Consider the following 20,052-nt stretch of genomic DNA (forward strand, 5'->3'; position numbering starts at 1 on the left):
TATAAAGACTCCTTTCCCAGATTACCTCAGAACCACACTTAGCCACCCTGAGCACAGACTAATTTTGAATACTAAGAACAGAGTCATGTTCAATAATGCAAAGTTTTAAAAAATCTGTTAGTTTTAAAAAAACTCATAGGAAGGCCCCATATGATACAATCATATTAATAACAATTCTAAATTAATAACAAGTGTGTATATGTGCCTTTAAGTCACCTATTGACTTATAGTGAACCCATACATTTCATTGGGATTTTCTTAGGCAAGAATACTTAGGCCAGTTCCTTCATTCTGTTCCCATCGCCAACCAGCCAGACATGCATTATTTAAAATCCCTCATTTTACTTTCTTCCTGCCCACCCAACTCTGATTTTTGCTTTCCAAAGAGACAGGCATCATTCTATGACAACTGCCCACTGTCCATTCTCATTGAGTAGTTGTTGTTTCCTCACACCCCTTAGAGTTTTCTTGTATTTTTGCAAAATCTGGGTGTTCCCCTCAAAATATAGATAGTTCTCTTTAGGGATATAAATCCTTCCTTATCTTATTCATGCACTCTCAAAAAATTTCTTCTTTCCAGTGAAAGCTCTTCTGTGCTTATTGTGAGTGATAATATTCACACATCTCAGACTGGATTTTTTGTCCAAATTTCAGAAACTACAATTGGCTTGTCACGTGGGCTTTTAAAAGTAGAAACACTGGGAGGAGCTGTGAGCATCTTTTTGATCTGTTCACCTGTCCCTCTGTGACTGTTGTACATGTGTGTTTTGCTTCACAAAGGGAAAAAAGAAGATTAGTTTTGTGCAGAAATATTTTGCAATAATCATGGAAACCCCAACAGAAAAAGAAAGGGATTGTCGAGACGGCTGTAAGTTTCACAACAGAATGTCTCACCATGCTGAAACACTCTGCCTTGTCAAGAACATGAAATTATATAAATATTCTTCTCATCCCTAGCCGCATTCTTGTTTCTCAATGTACCACATTTCACTGCAGTCCTGTCAAGACTTTGGAGATGAGTTTCCTGATAGAAGGGGTGATAGGATCTGAGATCATTTCCATATTTGTTCAATTTATATCTGTTCACCATAGATGAAAGAACATATTAAAGTGGTGTTGGCCTATGTACTGGACTATATATCAAAACACCATCAAACCCATCACTTTCTCTGATTTCAGGTCTGGTACATAGGGATTGATCAGGGGAGTGCAATTTCTTCCGAGACTGTTCAAAGAAGGGTGGAAAAAGTGCAATTCATGTGCCGCAAGTGGCCCCCACATCCTTTTCGTGGTCCCGGGGGCCCAATCTTTTTTAAAAAATTTTTTACTCTAAATGCACCCCTCAACACCCTCCAGGAGGCGTGAGGAACAATTTCTCCATGTTTTTGAACCCTTACCCAGTATAGACCTGGGGAAATTCTTTCTTCCGAAAGAAAGTGACTCAGAAGTTGACTTCCGGATCACTTCCTGCCAGAAGAAAGGCCACCCCAGGCCCTAAAATTATTTATATCCTGCGCTCTATCCAGAAATCTCAGGATGCCGTACAATAAAATCAATCTGACAAATTTAAAGGAGTGTAACATATTAACTTAACAAGTTAAAAAGACAGATTAAAACCAGTTAAAATACAGTGAGCCTTTGGTATCTGCTGGGGCTTGGATGCTCAAAATCCGTGGATACTTAAGCCCCATTAAATATAAAAGCATAGTAAAATGGGGGTCCCTTTGCTTTTTGGAATTCATGTATTTTTTAAATATTTTCAAACTGTGGACAGCTGGATCTGTGGAAACAGAATCTGTGGATACTAAGGTCGGACTGTAGATTGTTATAAGGCCCAGAAAAAGCCAAAAACGTGGAGAAATTTTCTCCATCACACCAGTGGGTATATGGGCATTTAGGGGCCAAAGAATCAAGGGGGTGCGTGCCACAGTGAGGTATAGATTTCCAAGATCCGCTGGGGGTTAAATGCAGCCTCCAACCTCTGGCAATTGCCCAACTATGGGAGAAGGGCTTAAGAAAAATCCTGACCCCATTTCCTGAAAAAGTATCTGCCCCCTACAAATTACAAAAAACATGGTCCCTCTATGAAAATACCAAAGGCCTTCTCTTTCACCCGAGAGTTTTGGCACAATTAGCACCGTTTAAAAGATATTTAAGAAGCCAGTCGTTATTTTGCTCCCTTCTGGATTTCTAAGGAAAAGCTTTAATTAGAATTGATAGTCCTGTTTTCTGAAGAGGGCGACCTTTGACTTGCAAAATTAGTGGGAGGAAGTTACTTTGCTGGAACACTCAAATGGCTTCTCTTGACAAGGCAAGGTTACCTCTAGGATGGAATATTGCTTTCAGGGTTGAGTAGCACTACAAGTGCCAGAGAGAAGGGGAAAAATTAAATTGCTAATTTTAAAAGACAGGATGGAAAAGAAATAAAAAACGTATAGCACAGCGAGCACTGCTAACAAGGCCTTGGGGTCTGACCCTTCAGCTCTTAATGTGAGCAAAAGCCTGAAGGACGAGAAGTTAAGAAAGAAAAGGATTAATATCAAGTGCGGATTTCAAGGGCATCAGTGCTGTAGAGCCTCAAGATGTGAACAAGTCTTACCTCTGAGAAAACATGTACTTGCCAGAGGTGAGGGAAACACTCCACCTTCACCATCACCCAGCACCATTCTGTTCTCTTTTGGGAACATCTTGGTTGGGTTTGAGGCAAATCACTACTCCCATCCCTGAGTAATGAATAAAATTGCCAAAATCCATGATCCATCTCCTGCAGTTGTTGGAAATGCTTTGGTCAATTTGGTTTCCCCGCCTCTTTCTTTTAAAGCATCTATTCCAGTACCAGTGTTTTTGGCTGTCCTTTGGCTTATTCCTTCAATAGTTTTCCAAGCAGATGGGACATTTTAGTACTCTAGAGTCCCACTGTGTTGAGAACGCACACAAAACTAGACCTGCAGTACAGGTATTTTACAACACTGCCACTTTCAGAGGCTTAAACCATGTCCCAGAATCTGAGCCACAGACCACATAAACTTTTTAAAGAAAGGGCAAAAACCAGCTAGGACAAAAGTGATCCCAACAATTCAATTGACAAAAATCACTCTCTGAAGCTGCTATTTGTCAAGCAAAGCCTCTACTGGTTCCAAACAGTTGTTGTTGTTGTGTACCTTGATGTTGACTCTTCGACTTAGGGTGACCCCATTTTAGGATTTTCTTGGCAAGATTTATCCAGAGATTTGCCATTGCCTTCCTCTGAGGCTGAGAGTGTGTGACTTACCTTGTCTCCCAGTAGGTTTCCATGGCTGAGTGGGAATTTGAATCCTGGTCTCCAGGAGTCCAAGTCCAAAACTCAAACCACTACATCACACTGCCCCTTAAGATTTATTCAGAGGAGGCTTGTCATTACCTTCCTCTAAGGCTGAGAGAATGTGACTTGTCCAAGTTCAATCAGTGGGTTTCTGAGGCTGAGTGAGGATTCAAACCTTAGACTCTCAGAGTCTTAGTCCAACACTCAAACCACTACGTGACTCTGGGGTCCAGAAAAATACAAAGAGCAGCTTCAGAGACGAATTTTTGTCAGATATTCTATGTCAGAAGCATGGAAATTACTGAAAGATTTGTAAAACAAAATGATCCTCTACACACACACACACCTCTGAACAGTTTTATTCAACATCTATATGCATTCACTATGAAAATGATGATATGGGATATGGGGCAAGGTATTATCAGGAAATCAACATGAGAGAGGTGATGCAGTCTCATCAATTATGCTCATTTCTTTTTTCCAAAACACCTGAATGGGAGGGATCAGGCATGATTTGAATCTGAGTGCAGAAACAAATGCGAACTAGAGTGTCTTAGGGAGCTGGGTATGTTTAGCCTGGGAAAGAGAAGGTTAAGAGTGGACATGATAGCCATGTTTAAACATTTGAAGGAATGGCATATGGGAAAAGGGGCAATCGTGTTTTCTGCTGCTCCAGAGATTAGGACTTGGAGCAATGGATTCAAGTTCCAGGATAAGAGCTATTCGACAGTAGAATATGCTGCCTCAGAGTGTGGTGGAGTCTCCTTCTTTGGAGATTTTAAAACAGGCTGGATGGGCATCTGTCAAAGGTAAAACTTAGGGGCATGTAACAAAGAAGGCAAAGGATGGAGCAAAGGAAACTATGCCAAAGAACGTACAAAATTCTGGCAAGCATAACAGTTTGTTCTCATCCTATAGGCTGGATGGATGAGGAAACTACCATTGCCATTTTCCCATTCAAAACAGCCAGAAACAGTTCCACAGTAGAGGGTCAAAGCTTCTTTTAGGTTCTTCCAGGGTGAACTAAGCTCTTACTTTTCACCACTCTACTCAGAAAAGGGGATGGCTCCCCCCCTTTTTTTTATAAGAGTTAAGGTACAGAACTTACACTGACCCATGAATAAGTCGACCCAGATTTTGGGGATCAGTTTTTTTGACTAAACTGTTTAGACTTATGCTTGAATACAGTTGGCCTTTGCCTTACATGGGGATCTGTTCTGGATCCAACCACCCCCGTGTAAGGGGGTGTTGAACTGATATTCTCACAGGATCCCAAGAGAGCCAATTCATCATTCCACATCTTATTTTTTGGTCCAAAAAATGGGTGGTCCAGTGAATCCTGAGGAGCCAAAGGCTACAAAACTGGGGGGATGACATGTGGCCCCACAACTGGACTGCCCACCCTGATGTCAAGCAATAAAACTTAACTAGGGAGGAGGCTAGGAAAGGCACTCTGATTGAAGATCTCAAAGATCAATTGCCCAGTCAGAGCATACAAAGGTTGCAGGCAGCGTCAGACACCGCAAAGGCTCTGTTTCCATCCCTTGCTGGCCAGCCCAAAACAGATGTGTAGTCTTGCAGAAACATTTCCACCTGTGAACTGCATCCAGATTGTACTTCCCGTTTGCTCAGTGCTGAACAGCAATGCAAAGATTTGCCTATTTCATTCGTGCATGCTAGAGAAAATAATTTCAAAAGCCTTTTCAGCAAGATGATGACAGGTTTTGAAAAATGTTTCTTGACTTCACCCCCCGTCCCCGGTCTGGATTTTTGTGAAAAACCTGGTTTGGAAAAAATAAAACATTGACATTTTTCACAAAATCAGTTTTTTTCCTTCCCAAATTGTTGGTTTTGGGCCAACAAGTTATTCATTTTAAAGAAAGGTCTTGAAATGTGAAGAATTTCGCAGTGGCTAGTCATTTTCTCAGGAGAGTATCTCAGTGAGTCAATTCCCCTTTTCTCACTGGAGACAAGAAAATTTGAGATCCAATGTGGTGTAGTGGTTTGAGAGCTGAACTGTGCATCTGGAAACCAGGGTTTGATTCCCCACTCAGCCATGGAAACTCATGGGGTGACCTTGGGCAAGTCACACCCTCTCAGCCTCTGAGCATGTCAATGCCAATAAAACCCCATGATAGATTCACCTTAAGATTGCCATATATCAGAAAATACTTGAAAGCGCACAAGAATAACACCAAATTCTTTATATCCATACCAAAGAGATTAAAGACACAGGAGGATTCTGGAATAAAGAATTTCCATTTAAAATTACTCCCCATTACCTCCAATGTATTATTTATCTAAACCACCCAGACAATGTGGACCATTTAGAACTAGACCTCTGTCAGTGTCCCATTGACAGATATCCCCTCTCAGTTGGAATGGGAAATTTTAAAATGTCATTCAGGACCCACTGAACACTTTCTAAGATTTGCATTCCTTAAGAAATAACGGGGTAGGGGGGAGAAGAGGGAGAAAAAAGTTAACCTTTTGTTTTATTGAATTAAAATGCCACGGAAATGCTGATGTAGTCTTCAGAGACTAAAATACTTTTACCAAGAAGAATAGCTGTCATTTATTAGACACAAAGAACAATTACTTGATAGGATGCTTTCTGACAAAAAAGCAGATTGGTATTCTCGTCATAGAAAAAGGCATTGTAGGGGGGGAAAGTGTTTGGGGGAGGGAAGAGGGAGAGAAAACCCCGCACAGACCTCTGAGACTTGAATAATTTAAAGCTGCATTTGGTGCAATTTGAATTTTTCTTTAGGGAGGCAAAGTTAAATACCTTTAATTTGTTCTAATTATTTCAAATTTGCAAGTTAATTATGGCTGATCATTAAATAACAAAAAGGACTATCATCTCCATAGAGTTTTACCTCCTACCCTCTGCATTACTTAAGCTCGATTTTAGTATGCATGAATTAACTTTCTAAATAATCGCACGGTTTGACTAAATGGCTCAGTAAAATGAGCTCTGATCCTCAGAATAAGCATTAATGGACATTAGGAAGGCTACTGGGACTCATGTTGCTTACATTATAAGTATTTTTAATGGGGTCTTATTTACTAATCTTTATATACTGCTCAAGTTAGGGCACTAACACAGCTTCATTAGTCTGCTTTAGTAGAGGAGAAAAAAACGTCACTTCTTCAAAACACTGAACCCAATGTCTGTTCAGAGGTAGCTAAATTCATTTTTTAAATTACAGCAAGCCAAGTATGATGGAATTTAACTTGTCTGAGAGAAGTGCATCCTGATGAATCAATCTAGAGTAATGGCAGCCTTGGTCCACAACGGGAATTTTACGGGACCAGTGATGTGCTACGCAGCTACCCAAGCAGCAAGAAAGAGTCTCTCTTTCCGGCCACAGAGTAGTACTTACCACCAACACTCAACAGCTTCCCACCCACCATTCAGCATTCGGCTGGCTGCCTCCCAGCCATGAATTTGGAGGCTCACCTTTCACTGAACCCAGATCTCATCATACATTTTGCGGGGCTGATTGGAGGTATCCAGAGAACATTAAGCCAGCAAAGCATTTGGAAGCCGACAAAGTGCAAGGGCAGCAACAGAGGTCCTCCAATATTGATTATTCAACAGATGGCCGCTACAGTTTTTAGCCTCCTGCACCTCAGCTGAAGCCACTGGCTTGGGAGCTTAACTGCCAACGCACTGACAGATTGCCTTGGTTGGGCTCACCTCCCAGTCTTAATTGGCTATGCCATTGCATTGCTGGTTGTCAAAGGCTGTCAGGTGTGAGGGGCTGCAGAGGCTCCACTTCTCCTTTCCAAAAGTTATGAACAAACTATGCTAAAGGAGATGTACAGCAATACATACGGAGGTGTCAGATGAAGTCCACATGGATTAAGGAATTGTCACTCTGCCCATCAACTTGGCTCTCACTTTCTCCATAACATGGATGACAATGGGTTGAAACCTGCTAGACAAACTGGAGGGATAAGTCTGCCTTCCTGAACTTAGTGCTGGATTTCTGAAGAATTTGAACCTCATTATATGGATGTGTGTGACCCAACTGGCCTGGGGGGGCGGATAGAGTGGAGGTGGCTTCCTGGATCTGTGGTGGTCTTCAGTCATGCTGGGCCCCAGTGAATAATGCTGAGGATGTTGGGGAAGGTGTACAGAAGAAGCTGATGGGCTTGCACCACCTATGGCCCTTTTTACAGCATTAAAAGTTAACCTGGAGAAGATCCACATAGAAAAACCATAACTCTCTCTGCCAAGTGATGGCACAGAGTCTCTTGGAATCATTTCCCCCAACATTTGTCATCAAACCGCCCACATCTTTGGATTTCAAGGTGGGCATTGCTACCTTGGGCCACCAGTGTCATCTCTCCACTAATAAGATGTCCCAGGATAGAGCTGAACAGGGTCAGTTTGACAGCATTCTTTAAAACTGAAACTTGAAGATGGCAAAAGCCCACTAGATGACTACTTTGAGGACATGATCTCTTCAAATGATTATGTTAACTACAGATGGACCATTCTTCTTCCCTGACATGCTGTCTAAAGACCAAGATCTGCTCATGGCATCTACAATCTATAAAGGAGAGAAAGAAGCTTTGGCTGATATGGCTGTAGTCAGAGACGCAACACATCTGCTGCAGACTGAAAGTTGCCTACTGAGAATGGGCTTCCTGTGATTTCCAACTAATGCTGTTGTATCTCAGGAAATGTTCCAGGAATCAACACACAGAAATCACATCAGGGATCTTCCCCCTCTGATGCTTCCCCCCAGAAAAAGAAGGAAATGTGCATATTCCATCTCCTTGCAACAGATCACCATGGTCTAATTTTCATCACAAGAAGGACCCTGTGCCCCCCCCCTCTCTCTGAGCCAGAGTGGTTTACTGGATTAAGTGTTGGCCTACAACACTGGGAGACCAGTTTTCAAATCCCCATGCAGCCACAAAAATCTATTTGGTGACCTAAGGCAAGCCACACTGTCTCAGTCTTAGAGGAAAGCAATGGTAAATCTTTTCAAGATAAATCTAGCCAAGGAAACCCTAGGAGAGGGTTGCCATAGGCCAGAACTGATTTGAAGGTGTGCAACAACATCTACACACACACACACACACACAAGTCTCTTGGTCACTTTCTCATTAATGGATAGAACTCTACTTGTAGACACACAACAACAACAAGGCACATTTATTATGAAGGTGAGAAATAATAACATATGCACACTGACTCTACAATAAGTTCCTCTGAACTCTGAATAAAACACACAAAACAGTTATTGAAAAATCAGTGTGATGTAGTTGTTTGAGTGTTTGGAAGACTGCTGAGCCACTGGGTGACCTTAGGCAAGTCACATACTCTCAGCAGCCTAAGATGAAATTGTTGTTGTGTGCCTTCAGGTCATTTCTGACTTATGGCGACCCTGAGGTGGACTTATCATGGCATTTTCTTGGCAAGATTTGTTCAGAGAAACCATTGCCTTCCTCTGAGTCTGAAAGCATATGACTTGCCCAAGATCACCCACTGGGTTTCGTTCTCCTCTGAAAAAATCTGACCTAGAAAACCTAAACCATATATCAAATTCAAACTGAAGGTGTACAACAACAGCAACTGTTTCTCTTGCTTGTTCAGACAGATGGCAAATAGTTTGGATTTCAACCGTACCCCTTCATATGTTAATCTTCTATGTGCAGAAATTTATGTGCAGGAGCCCTGGTGATGCTGTGGTTAAATGCCAGTACTGCAGCCACAAGGTTGTGAATTTGATCCCAGGACTTCTAGCCTTTTTTAGGTTGGTAAAATGATAACCGAGCTTGTTGGGGACAATTGGTTTACAAATTGTAAACTGCTTAGAGAGTGCTGAGCTCACTGATAAGCGCTATAGAAATGTACATGCTATTGCTATTGCTATTGGTTCACTTTTGGATATGGAGGAGGAAACTAATATGTCAGATACAAGTCACAGGTAGTTAGGGCCATGTGGTCCTGTATTTGTTATTCATGGAGTACTGTGTGCTGGAATTATACCATGATAAACTGGAGTGTACAGTTTTTATTTTTCAGAACAGAGCTGGCTCCTCCATATCTTTCAACATCCACACATACATACGCAAAGCCTTCACCTCCTCCAAAGAATGTGAAGCATTAAATGGGTCTTTAAAATGAGGGTAGCACATTTCCTCAGAAGCCTTGTCTTAATTTTGCTGCAAAAAATCAATCATGTTTTGATCCTCCCCTTCCCAACTACAGGCCCTAATTGGCTGCCCTAATAAACAGGAAAATGATTAGAAATTATCCTCTCCCCTCCCTTCCTCAACGCTTGAAAATCAATCGCACCAAGAAAAATGGGGGTGGAGCAGGAGAAGAAAGCACCCCTCCACTCCAAACCTCTGTGAGAGCTTCATGTTGAAGTCAGGGCTGGCGAGAGCTTTACGCAGGACAATATGCCAGGAATTCACGCATGGCCTTTCCAACAGAGTGGAGTAGGGCAGCTGTCGCTCCAGCGAGCAGGGCTGTCAGCCTTCACAAAAGAAAGCCATGTAAATGTCAAGTCCCAGGTATAAAAACAATTCTTCAAATCAAGGGCCCCCATATCTGGGGAAACCTGCCTGGCCCTCTGTGATGAAAAACACAGAAAGGATTGACAGAACAGACTCTTTAAATGTCCTACATTTTGGGCTAATTTTATCCTACAATTGTCCTATATTTTGGTCTAAATTTTGTCTTACATTTTGTCCCGGTTTTTAGTCAAGAATTATGGCAACCCTACTTTACATTGACATGTGGACAGCATCCTTCTACCCCACCCCGGCATATAGCAATAGCCATAGAAGTACATTTCTATATCACTTATCAGTGCACTTAAGCACTCCCTAAGTGGTTTACAAAGTGTAAGCTAATTGCCCCCAACAAGCTGGGTACTCATTTTAGTGACCTTGGAAGGATGCCAGGCTGAGTTGCCCCTGACTGGCATTGAACTAACAACCTTATGGTTTGTGAGTGAGTGGCTGAAGTACAGGCATTTAACCGACTTATGGTGACCCTAAAGTGAACCTTAGACAGTGGTTTTCTTGGCAAGATTTGTTCAGAGGAGGTTTGCCATTATCTTCCTGAGGCTGAGAGCATGCAACGTGCCCAAGGTCACCCAGTGGGTTTCATGGGATTCAAACCCTGGTCTCCAGAGTTGTAGTCCAACACTCAAACCTACATAGTACATAAATAAAAATATTTTGTTTATTTAGTGTGTGTATTTTCATTTCCACATCCATGTATATTCATACGTTAACATTTCATAAGGAAATAACATTGTTCAAATTAGAACAGTTTTATGTAAGTAAACTAAATATTTAACATGCGTAAATTTTAGATATAAATGCCTCCCTTGAGCAACTCTCATGGCCCCATCCCGGGAATCCTGTCCCGCCATTTGAGAACCAATGCCCTACACTCATTATTAAAAGCTATCTTTGCTTGGGTGGTATAGTGGTTTGAGCATTGGACTACAACTCTGGAGACCAGAGATTGAATCCCTGCTCAGTCATGGGAACCCACTGGGTGATGACCTTAGGCAAGTCATACTCTCTCAGGCTCAGACGTAGGCAAAGGCAAACTCCCACTGAACAAATCTTGCCAAGAAACCCCAGTGATAGGATCACCTTTAGGTTTCTGTTAAGTCAGAAGCTTGCATGTTTGAAAAGTAGAGTGACATATTTCGTATCTTTTGGGTGGCCCAACAAAAAAATCATCATAATAAGGCCAGGGTGGTGTTGGTCGGGACATTCTGGTGAGGCAAATTTGAAAGGAATTTGGCTGAAAGTGAAGGAGAAAGCAGAACAATTGCCACTCAGAAGACTCCATAACACAAAGAGGGGAAATAATGGTGTTGACACCAAAGAGGAAAAGGGTGTCAGGAGGAAAAATGAGGAACTCTTTTTCAGCAAGATTAAGGTTGAACTGTTGGCTGACAACCAAGATTATGTTTCAGAAAAACAGTTGTACAAAGTGGAGCTGAGGATTTAAAAGTCATTGGCACAGAGATGATCGCTCAGTCTGTGTGGGTGGATGGGGCTACCCAAGGGGATAAAACAGAGAAGACTTCGGAGCAAATCAAGACGGGCCTAAATCCCCTTTTTGCCGGGAGGAGAACTGTTCCACGCACACATAAAACCCTTCCGAGGGGAGATGATACTGCAAAACACACACACACATACGTACACCTAAGTACACTGTCTTCTCCATAAAATCTAAAGATCATACAGCTTCTAAAATTAGGACGGCAACTAAATGAAAGTTAACCTGAACAATAACTTTAGCTAAACTCCAGGTCACAAGGACTGAATATAATGAGATGAAGAATATGAAAAGGCCATTCATAATGAAATTCATCACACTACGATTGCCATGCTTAGCTGCTTTATAACGTATAATTAATGATCCTATAAAACTCCAGCGCTCCAGACTCTTCCCGCTGCCCGCGGAGCCGTTCCTGATGCTGGGTAGGGAGAAAGAGCAGCTGCTGTCACAAACACTGCCCTTTGAGAAGGTTTAATGATTCTCTCTCACTGTCTTTTTGCTTCTCATTTGTCCATCAACTGCCACACACCCATTTCCATAACTTGCTGAGCTTTGGGGGCCCTTATCCAAAAACCAGCTTTAGCAGCTGGCAAGGCAAGATGCAGCCATGATGACAGACTGTGCACATCCAGAGCATACGGGAGCAAATGAGCTGGCTATTAAGGGTTGATCACAGAGCCATCTCGGCTGTAGCTGCTGCCTGAGGAAATGAGTAAGGGCAAGTGGATAGCCTCTGGGCCTCAGCCACTGCAGGACCATCACATAGCTCCCCATATTCTTTTTACTAGAAAACAACTAAGTGAGAAGGAGGAGCAGGGACAGAAGGAAAAGAAAGACGTGACACAGAAGCATTAGCTGGGGTTGAGGCACCATTGTAAGACAGCTAATTCAGGTGTCATCAGGTTTCCTCTTGCAAAGGGAACATCTAGCAAAACTGGATGTCAGCTGGCTTGCCGCATGCTACCACTATAAATTCACAGGACCAAACTGCATTCTCATCTATCTAGCCATTATCCTACAACCTCTGCACATGTGGCTTTCCTTCCATTCTGACTCAGTGCTTTAGGCAAAGATCAGGTGTACAGCAGGTCAGTGAATGCAGAAAAAAGCTCCTATTCCAGACTTGATCTTATTTTAGCATCCCAATCTGGTGTGTATCAGAGAGACCTGGCTCAGTGAGGTGCAGGGTGGTGGTGGTGGTGGTTAATCGCTCTTACTTTTGTCCATCAGGGTTCTCAGTGCAGCATCAGGCAAGACCTGGGAGTGGGGAGGTGGATCTTCAGTGGTCTAGCCAGATTCCCTCCCCCTGACCAAGTTCCTCACCCAAAGTTTCTGGGTTCAAGTGTGTGTATCTGAAGCAGGGTGGCCAGGGCAGGTTAGGGAATTAGTTATTGTACCACCACTTTCTGAGTTCACCCTTCCAGGATGGAACACAACCACTGTAAGACAGTATCTCCAAGTCCCACCCAGTGAGGAGGCCCCTTGGTTGATGGACATTGAAAGCTGCTGACAGGTCCAGCAGAACTAACAGAGACACACTTCCACTGTCCAGTTCCCTGTGAAGGTCATCCACTAAAGCAACCAAAGCTTTCTCTCTTCCATAGCCAGGCCTGAAACCAGATTGAAATGGATGTAAATAATCTGTTTCATTCAGAAACCCCTGGAGTTGGGAAGCCACCACACACAGCCAAATTCCTTTCAGCCAAATTCCTTGCCCAAGAATGGTAGGTTTGACACTGGCTGATAATTATCCATTATACATTCAGGGATGGCTTTTTCAACAAAAGTCTCACAATGGACAAACAACAACCAAAGTTACATCCACTGGCACTGTATCAAATACAAGATCATAGGAACGGTGGTATATAAATAAAATTTCAATCAATCAATCAAGATCCAAATTAGAATGGATCTGACCAATTTTATCTGCAAAGTGCCATGAAAATTCTTCACATTGGGCTGTCGAGTAGCCTGCACTTTTTACTCGAAGACCAGTGTATAATAAGCTTCTGACCACTTGGAACAGCTCTGCTGGATGGGTTACAGCAGATGCAATTGTGGCAAAAAAAATCATTTCTTTGTAGCCTGCACTGCCACAGAGTGAGCATTCAAATAGACTCTTCCCCATGTTCGGTCAGACTCGCTTTGAGTTTTCCACCAACACTACTCTAGTCTCCACCTCACTCATAGAATCATAGAACCATAGAGTTGGAAGAGACCACAAGGGCCATCCAGTCCAACCCCAATCTGCCATGCAAGAACTCACAGTCAAAGCACCCCTGACAGATGGCCATCCAGCCTTTGTTTAAAGACTTCCAAAGAAGGCTCCACCATACTCCGAGGGAGTGTGTTCCACTATCAAACAGTTCTCACTGTCAGGAAGTCCCAGCTAATGTTGAGGTGGAATCTCTTTTCCTTCATCACTGCCAAATCCCTGGAAAACTAAGGGGTTGGGGTTTGGCTCCAGTCCATAATAGGGGATGCTCAGGAGTGACTTTGCCCATTGTCCTGGCCATTTTCCCACTTCAGAGCTTCAACAGAGCTTGCCAAGTTGACAGGAAAGTCTTCAAGAGCCATCAGGAATCCATCTGGATCCAGCAGACTTTTGGGGTTGACAATTCTAATTGATCCCTCACCTCTGCAGAGATTCTGAGCCCATGTGGGTCTAAACCATGTCCACAATAACAGAACTAGAGAACATACCTCCACACCAAGATCACCATCACTCCACCCAGCTCAGAAAAGAAGGTCCAGAGTGTGCCCAGCAGCATAAGCAGGACCAGATACCACTTGGGACACACCCACGGTTGTCATGGAGGCCATGGTATCATGAGCCATTCCCAGATTGGCAGCTTCAGCACTACTTGCCACGGAGACTGCAACACAAATCCTGAGACCCACCCACCCTGGATGGTTCAGGAAGGAAGACTGTTAAGCAGTGGCATGGAGGGTACACCAACAGAATCCCCATTCTATCCCTGCTACCCTTCTTTTGGTATACACACTCAAAACCTGCAGATTGTTTTAATGTATTTTAAACATCTTTATCTTCTTTTTAATCTTATTTAATTGTATTAATTTAATTCTATTTTAATGTATTATTTTTGCATGTTTTTAACTGTATTGTTTTTAATGTTGTAAGCCACCCTGAGTCCCAGTCCTGGGAGAAGGGCAGGATATAAATAAATATAATGAATGAATGAATTGTGGGAGAAATGGTCAGGGAGATGGAGTCATGACAGACCACTTCAACTCCATCTCCCTGCCCCCATGTCTCACCGGCTTCTGCACAGAAAATCCTGATTGGCAGAGCTGGTTATTTGAAGGAGCATATTCTCCTTTATGAATGTGCCTGCATTCTGAGATCTTCTGGGGAAGTTCTTCACTCTGTCCCACCACCACCACAAGCACATCTATTGGGAACATAGGAGATGGCCTTCTCAGTGGCTGCCCCCTGGCTCTGGAACTGCTTAGATTGACATAGGTGTCGCATAATTTGCCAGATTTTCTATTTGTTATTTTTGTATATTTTGTTTTGTAAATATGGTTTATATTTTTAACTAGTTTCAAATTTTTGATAGTTCTATTACTTTTTAACTTTTTTTATTTTGTGAATTTTTGGTATGTTGTTTCATCTGTTGTAAGCCACCCTGAGAATCAGACTTGGGGGGGGGGGGGGGGGGGGGGGAGGGGAGAGAAAAATAAAAATAAAATAGATGTAATGAACAAAGTGATGAGGAAAGGAGGACCTTGAGCTTAGCTATGCTTTATCTAGCACATTATCTCCAAGGAAATGCATCTCTCTGGGCAATAAGAAACATCCAGCCTTGTTGTAAGGGAACACCAGATTCTTCTCATCCCTGAATTATGGGCAGAGACTATAGTGGCTTCCTTAAAACAAGCTAGTGAGTTTGTGGCAGAAGTGAAACCTGAACTAGGGACTTCCTGAGTCACAATACACTGGTGCCTCGGGATACGAAATGATCGGGTTACGAAATTTCCGGGATACGAAAAAGTTGGATTGGCAAAAACTGTTTCGGGTTACGAAATATTTTTCGGGTTACGAAATTCATTTCGGCGCGAAATTCAAATGCTGCAAAGTGCAGCTATAGGCTTTCCAGTGCTAACGGATTATTTTTCGGGTTACGAAATTTTCGGGTTACGAAAGGAATGGCGGAACGAATTAATTTCGTAACCCGAGGCACCAGTGTATAGTCTTTTAGCCACTAGGCTCAGCCATTTCTCACTAAATCTCTCCCACATTTACAAGCCCTTTAATACCGGAGAAATAAATTGTCTGAAGATCCATCTCACTACACACCGCCACTCCCAGATGATCCAATATAACAAAAGGCGAGTTCGTTCCTCCATCAAAAAACCCTGATCCCTCACGAAGCTGTGGTGCTCAGATTCAAGGTTAAAGGATTAAGGCCCAAAGCATTGCATTCCCGAAGAAAGCAAGCCAAACATCAAAAGAAACACAAAAATCAATCCTCTTCACCACGGGAGCAACGCGAAGAACAAATCAGCCAAGTCAAATCTAACATTTTCTCTGTGTGGCTCTGGAAAAAAAAATTAGCACTGTTATAAGCATAATGGACAGTTTGGGAAAGGCTTGGCACCAATAGAAAGCTGCACAGCTCAATTCAAAATAACAAAGACACACTGGAATAAATCCCTGCAGGAGTAACTTGGGCCAAGAGGGAAGGTGGGGTCTACACACACCCCATACACAATTCAAAACAATAAAATCAAATTTCACTGACGCCTAAGTAGCCTGAGAGGGTGGGTACCTGAACCCACTGAGATATGCTTCTGAAGCAGGTATTTCAGTAAGCAATAGAGCACTGCATTATAGAGAACTCTGAGTATAGCTCTTCATGTGCCTCCCTAGAAGTGGAGGACATGGAGTTGACGGTCTTGTCAAGGACAGACACAGCAGGACATGAGCTTTCATTCATTCCACTGACGATGTTAAAGCAAATTCTGGTTTGTCCAAGGAATTGATCAACACATCAGAGGGTAAGAAATAAGAGCAATTGCATCTGTGTGAAAGAAAGAGGGCCCTTTTGGCCAATCCTAAGACATTAGCAGGTATTTTAGGAGATTGTAACACAGAGTGTTAATGGGTAGCACATTTACTTGGGATATTTTTCCGAAGTGAGAAGTTTAAAACTTTAAGGATGGTGCAAGGGTATGTATGTGAACTGCAATAAGTCTGCCTATGTCCTTTGGGGTCCCTGAAACCCCATTTGAGAAGGACAATGAGCCAGGAGGAGGTCCTGGGTCCAACATGGCTTTGCAAATCCTGTTGAGTGGAAGTGAAGTGATGGGACCTACTGTTTCTTTGTGTTCTTGGGTCACTATGGTCCAAGGAGAGGTTCTACAGGCAACCACAGAAACTTGAAAGTCCATGTATGCTAAACATCTAAGGCTAGCTCCTAAGGAAATGATGAGGATCCTTGGACACTGGAAGCCTTCCAGTCAAGAGTGTAAGTAATGTTGGAGAGTAGGAAAACAATTTTCATGGAACAGCTCTGAAGAGTAAATGGATCTTTCTCGAAAGGCTGCCAGTTGCTGAGCCTATTTGTGGCTGTAATGAGATAAATCCACTATATAGACATCTGTTATGCAACAATGGGCAATGGCATCCATCTGTTGTAGAGATACGGCACATATTGACAAGTCAGATTTGTATCTACCGATAAGTCAGCATTTGCACTTTTGTGTGGATCTGTTAAGGGACATTTCATTGACCAAATAAGTGGCTCTTTCTCTGGTTATTTTTTCCTGCCTTTCCAAAAGCTACAAGCATCAACATAAACCAATCTGGCACTGGCAGGTAAGCTGGGCTGTTAGAAGAGATAGTGACAAGTACGTTAAGCAGAAATTTTTAGTTAACTAAAGAATATAGGAGGAAGGAGAAAGAAAGCTTGCCATCCATTTGCACACAGAGTTCACTGAAGGCTGTCAAAATGCCAGTTTAAAACTGCTCAGAAGAAAAGAAAGTGAGGGGGAGCGACAGTAGAAGCAAATCACACTTAAGTAAATTCATGAAGCCAGGGCGAGGTGGCTCAAGGTGTTATTAAATGCACCTCTAGAGACCTGGGCCAACTCGCAAGAGGATCAGAGTTTGGCGGCTCCATCGGAATGCTGGCACAACTGGCAGCTCCTTCTCCAGAGACACCCGGGAGCTGAAATAGCAGGATGTGATGTGTGTCATGATTGAAAAGAATTGACAGATGGACCCAAGAGTAAAGCCACAGAGCCGCAGGGTAGAACTGTGTGTATAGAATATCAGGGGGTGGGGAGAGAGATTGCCAGAAGACATATAGAGGGCTGCTCAGGAATGTGGGGGTATTTCTGTGGCTGGGGAAAGAAATGGAACAAGGGGCAGGTGTACACTCATTTGGAAGTGACTCTTTTGATTGCATTAAGATACAACACACAGAGTAAATCAAGAGAGAGAATGAGAGAGAGGGAAAGTCACACAGAGTCACACACTCTGAGGTTCTGCAATTTTATAAAAGTGACAGTAAGGAATTTTGAACAAGCAGCAGAAATAATTCCCCTGACCAACACCACATTCACCCTTCTCTTACTCTCGATCTTCAGAAGAGTTACACCACAAACAAAATCTTCTGAAAGAACTGACATTACTCCCTTCCCTGGATGATCACCATAACAACGCACATTCAAAGAGAAGGAACGTGCTATGAAATTTTGCATTTGACATTTCCAGCTAACTAAAAATATCAGAGGGGAAATCGCACTCTAGGGCAAGATGGAACCTCCTCTAAGTACCCAAAATGAGAATGGCAGCTAAGGAAAATGAGAGGGGACAAATCATGCTGGAAAAGAAAAGGTGGAAACACCTCTAAGAACAGCTATGCATGAAAAGGACACTTGGTTTCAGCACACACACCAAGTTGTGTCTTTGTATCTACCTTTAAGTTGTCTGTTGACTTATGGAAATCCCATGAAATTTCATAGGGTTTTCTCAGGCAAGAATACTCAATATGTAGTTTGTATTGTCTTTCTTTGAAAAAGAGCTGATGGAATTTGTTGGCAGTCTTTCATCCAAGTACTAATCAGAGTTGACCCTGCTTAGTATCCAAGATCAGATGGGATCTAGCATCTTTGGGGTATTTATGTGAAGCTTCTACTATATATCTCTATGTGCCTTTACATCACCTGAAATTTATGGCAACTCCATAAATTTCATAAGGTGTTCTTAGGCAAGGAATATTCAGAGGTGGTTTTCCATGCCTTTTTCTGAAATATAGCCTAGAGTACTAGATGTTCACTGGTGGTCTCTCATCAAAATACTAACAAGAGCTGGGCCTGCTTAACTTTCAAGATCAGATGCAATCTGGTGCCTTTAGGGAGATTTTTCTAATACGACTTCCTGGTTGCTAATCCCTCCCAGACCCTTTTATGTGGGATACTAGCATAGGTTCCACTAAGCACAGTTGGCATAGTATCCCCTTTGGGAAGTAAGTAACTTCTTGATGTTGCTTGGTTCAGCAGTGAAGTACATCCATCTCTGCTGAAGAGATTGAGAGTACATGCTCAATCTATAACACATCTTTAAAAAAGAAAAGATGCATTTGATTTGCAAAATGTTGTGGCACTTTTTTATTGTTGGGGCTTTTAAAGTTTATTTCCATAAGTGGCATTATCTTTGAGTGGTTTCATGGCAGAAAAGGAGTGCAAGTTTCAAAAGTAATAAACAATCAAACTCAACAATTACATTTAAAAAAAACACAATATGTTGCAAAATTACAGAAAGGGAAGAGGTGAGAAGCCACTGAGAACAGGAACTTTCTTTCTGTTTCCAAATTGACAAGATCCTGGGTAACTGAAAAAGCCACTTTAAGAAATTCGACTACTCTTGCATTGTGCTCTATATGGGTCTGCCTTTGAAGACGACTCGGAAGCTGCAGCAACTGCAAAATGCAGCAATTCCAACTACTGACTGGAATATAGTATAGATTGCATATAATGCCAGTCTAAAAAGAAGTACACTGGCTGAATGCAAGGTACCTGTGATGAAATGTACAGTTCTTCCTAATGTCTAGGTAAAACTTTTTTCTTGCTTTGAAGAAAAATTAAAATTAGAATCCAATTGCTCAAATTCTATTATTCATTTATTTAATATCACCAGTGTACATGGTGCTTTATATGATTAGTTTGCAATTTTGAAAGTCCCCTGTCCTCAGGCTTATAATCTAAAAAAGCCAGGACACACAAGGAAAAGGAGGTGGCCATAGGGGAGGGAACTAAGTCCAGCAGTTTCTGGTTATGCTGCTCTTCCCTCACTCCGATGCCACAGCAGCGGTAGTTGAGATGAAAGGAGAGCCTTTCATCAGTTGCTGCTGGGTCTTAGTATGATGGAGCTGTGCCTACCTGTTCTTCTCTTTCCCTAGACTCTAGAGAAAGAGAAAACAAGCTTGTTTCCTCTTAGACACCAATGCTACCCAAAGTGGTGGTCCACGGACCAGTGCCAATCTGCAAGCTATGGGCTGCAGTGAGTTTCCAGGATAGAAAGAAACAGCTGTAGGAGCCATGGTGGCATAGCGGTTAAATGCCTGTACTGCAGCCACTCACTCAAAACCATAAGCTTGTGAGTTCAAGGCCAGCAAAAAGGGCTCAAGCTTGACCCAGGCTTGCATCTGCCCGAGGTCGCTAAAAT

General features: G+C 42.5%; 1 protein-coding gene across 3 annotated transcripts in view; it reads right to left on the bottom strand.

Annotated features, from left to right (window-relative positions):
• KIAA1328 (KIAA1328 ortholog) overlaps positions 1–20,052 on the bottom strand; it is a 313,917-nt gene that overhangs the window by 62,032 nt on the left and 231,833 nt on the right. The gene's annotated exons all lie outside the window — the stretch shown is intronic.

The sequence above is a fragment of the Sceloporus occidentalis genome, unplaced genomic scaffold, assembly GCF_023333645.1.
Source record: "Sceloporus occidentalis isolate IW3139 unplaced genomic scaffold, rSceOcc1.0.p SCAF_1, whole genome shotgun sequence".
NCBI classification, from domain to species: Eukaryota; Metazoa; Chordata; class Lepidosauria; order Squamata; family Phrynosomatidae; genus Sceloporus; species Sceloporus occidentalis.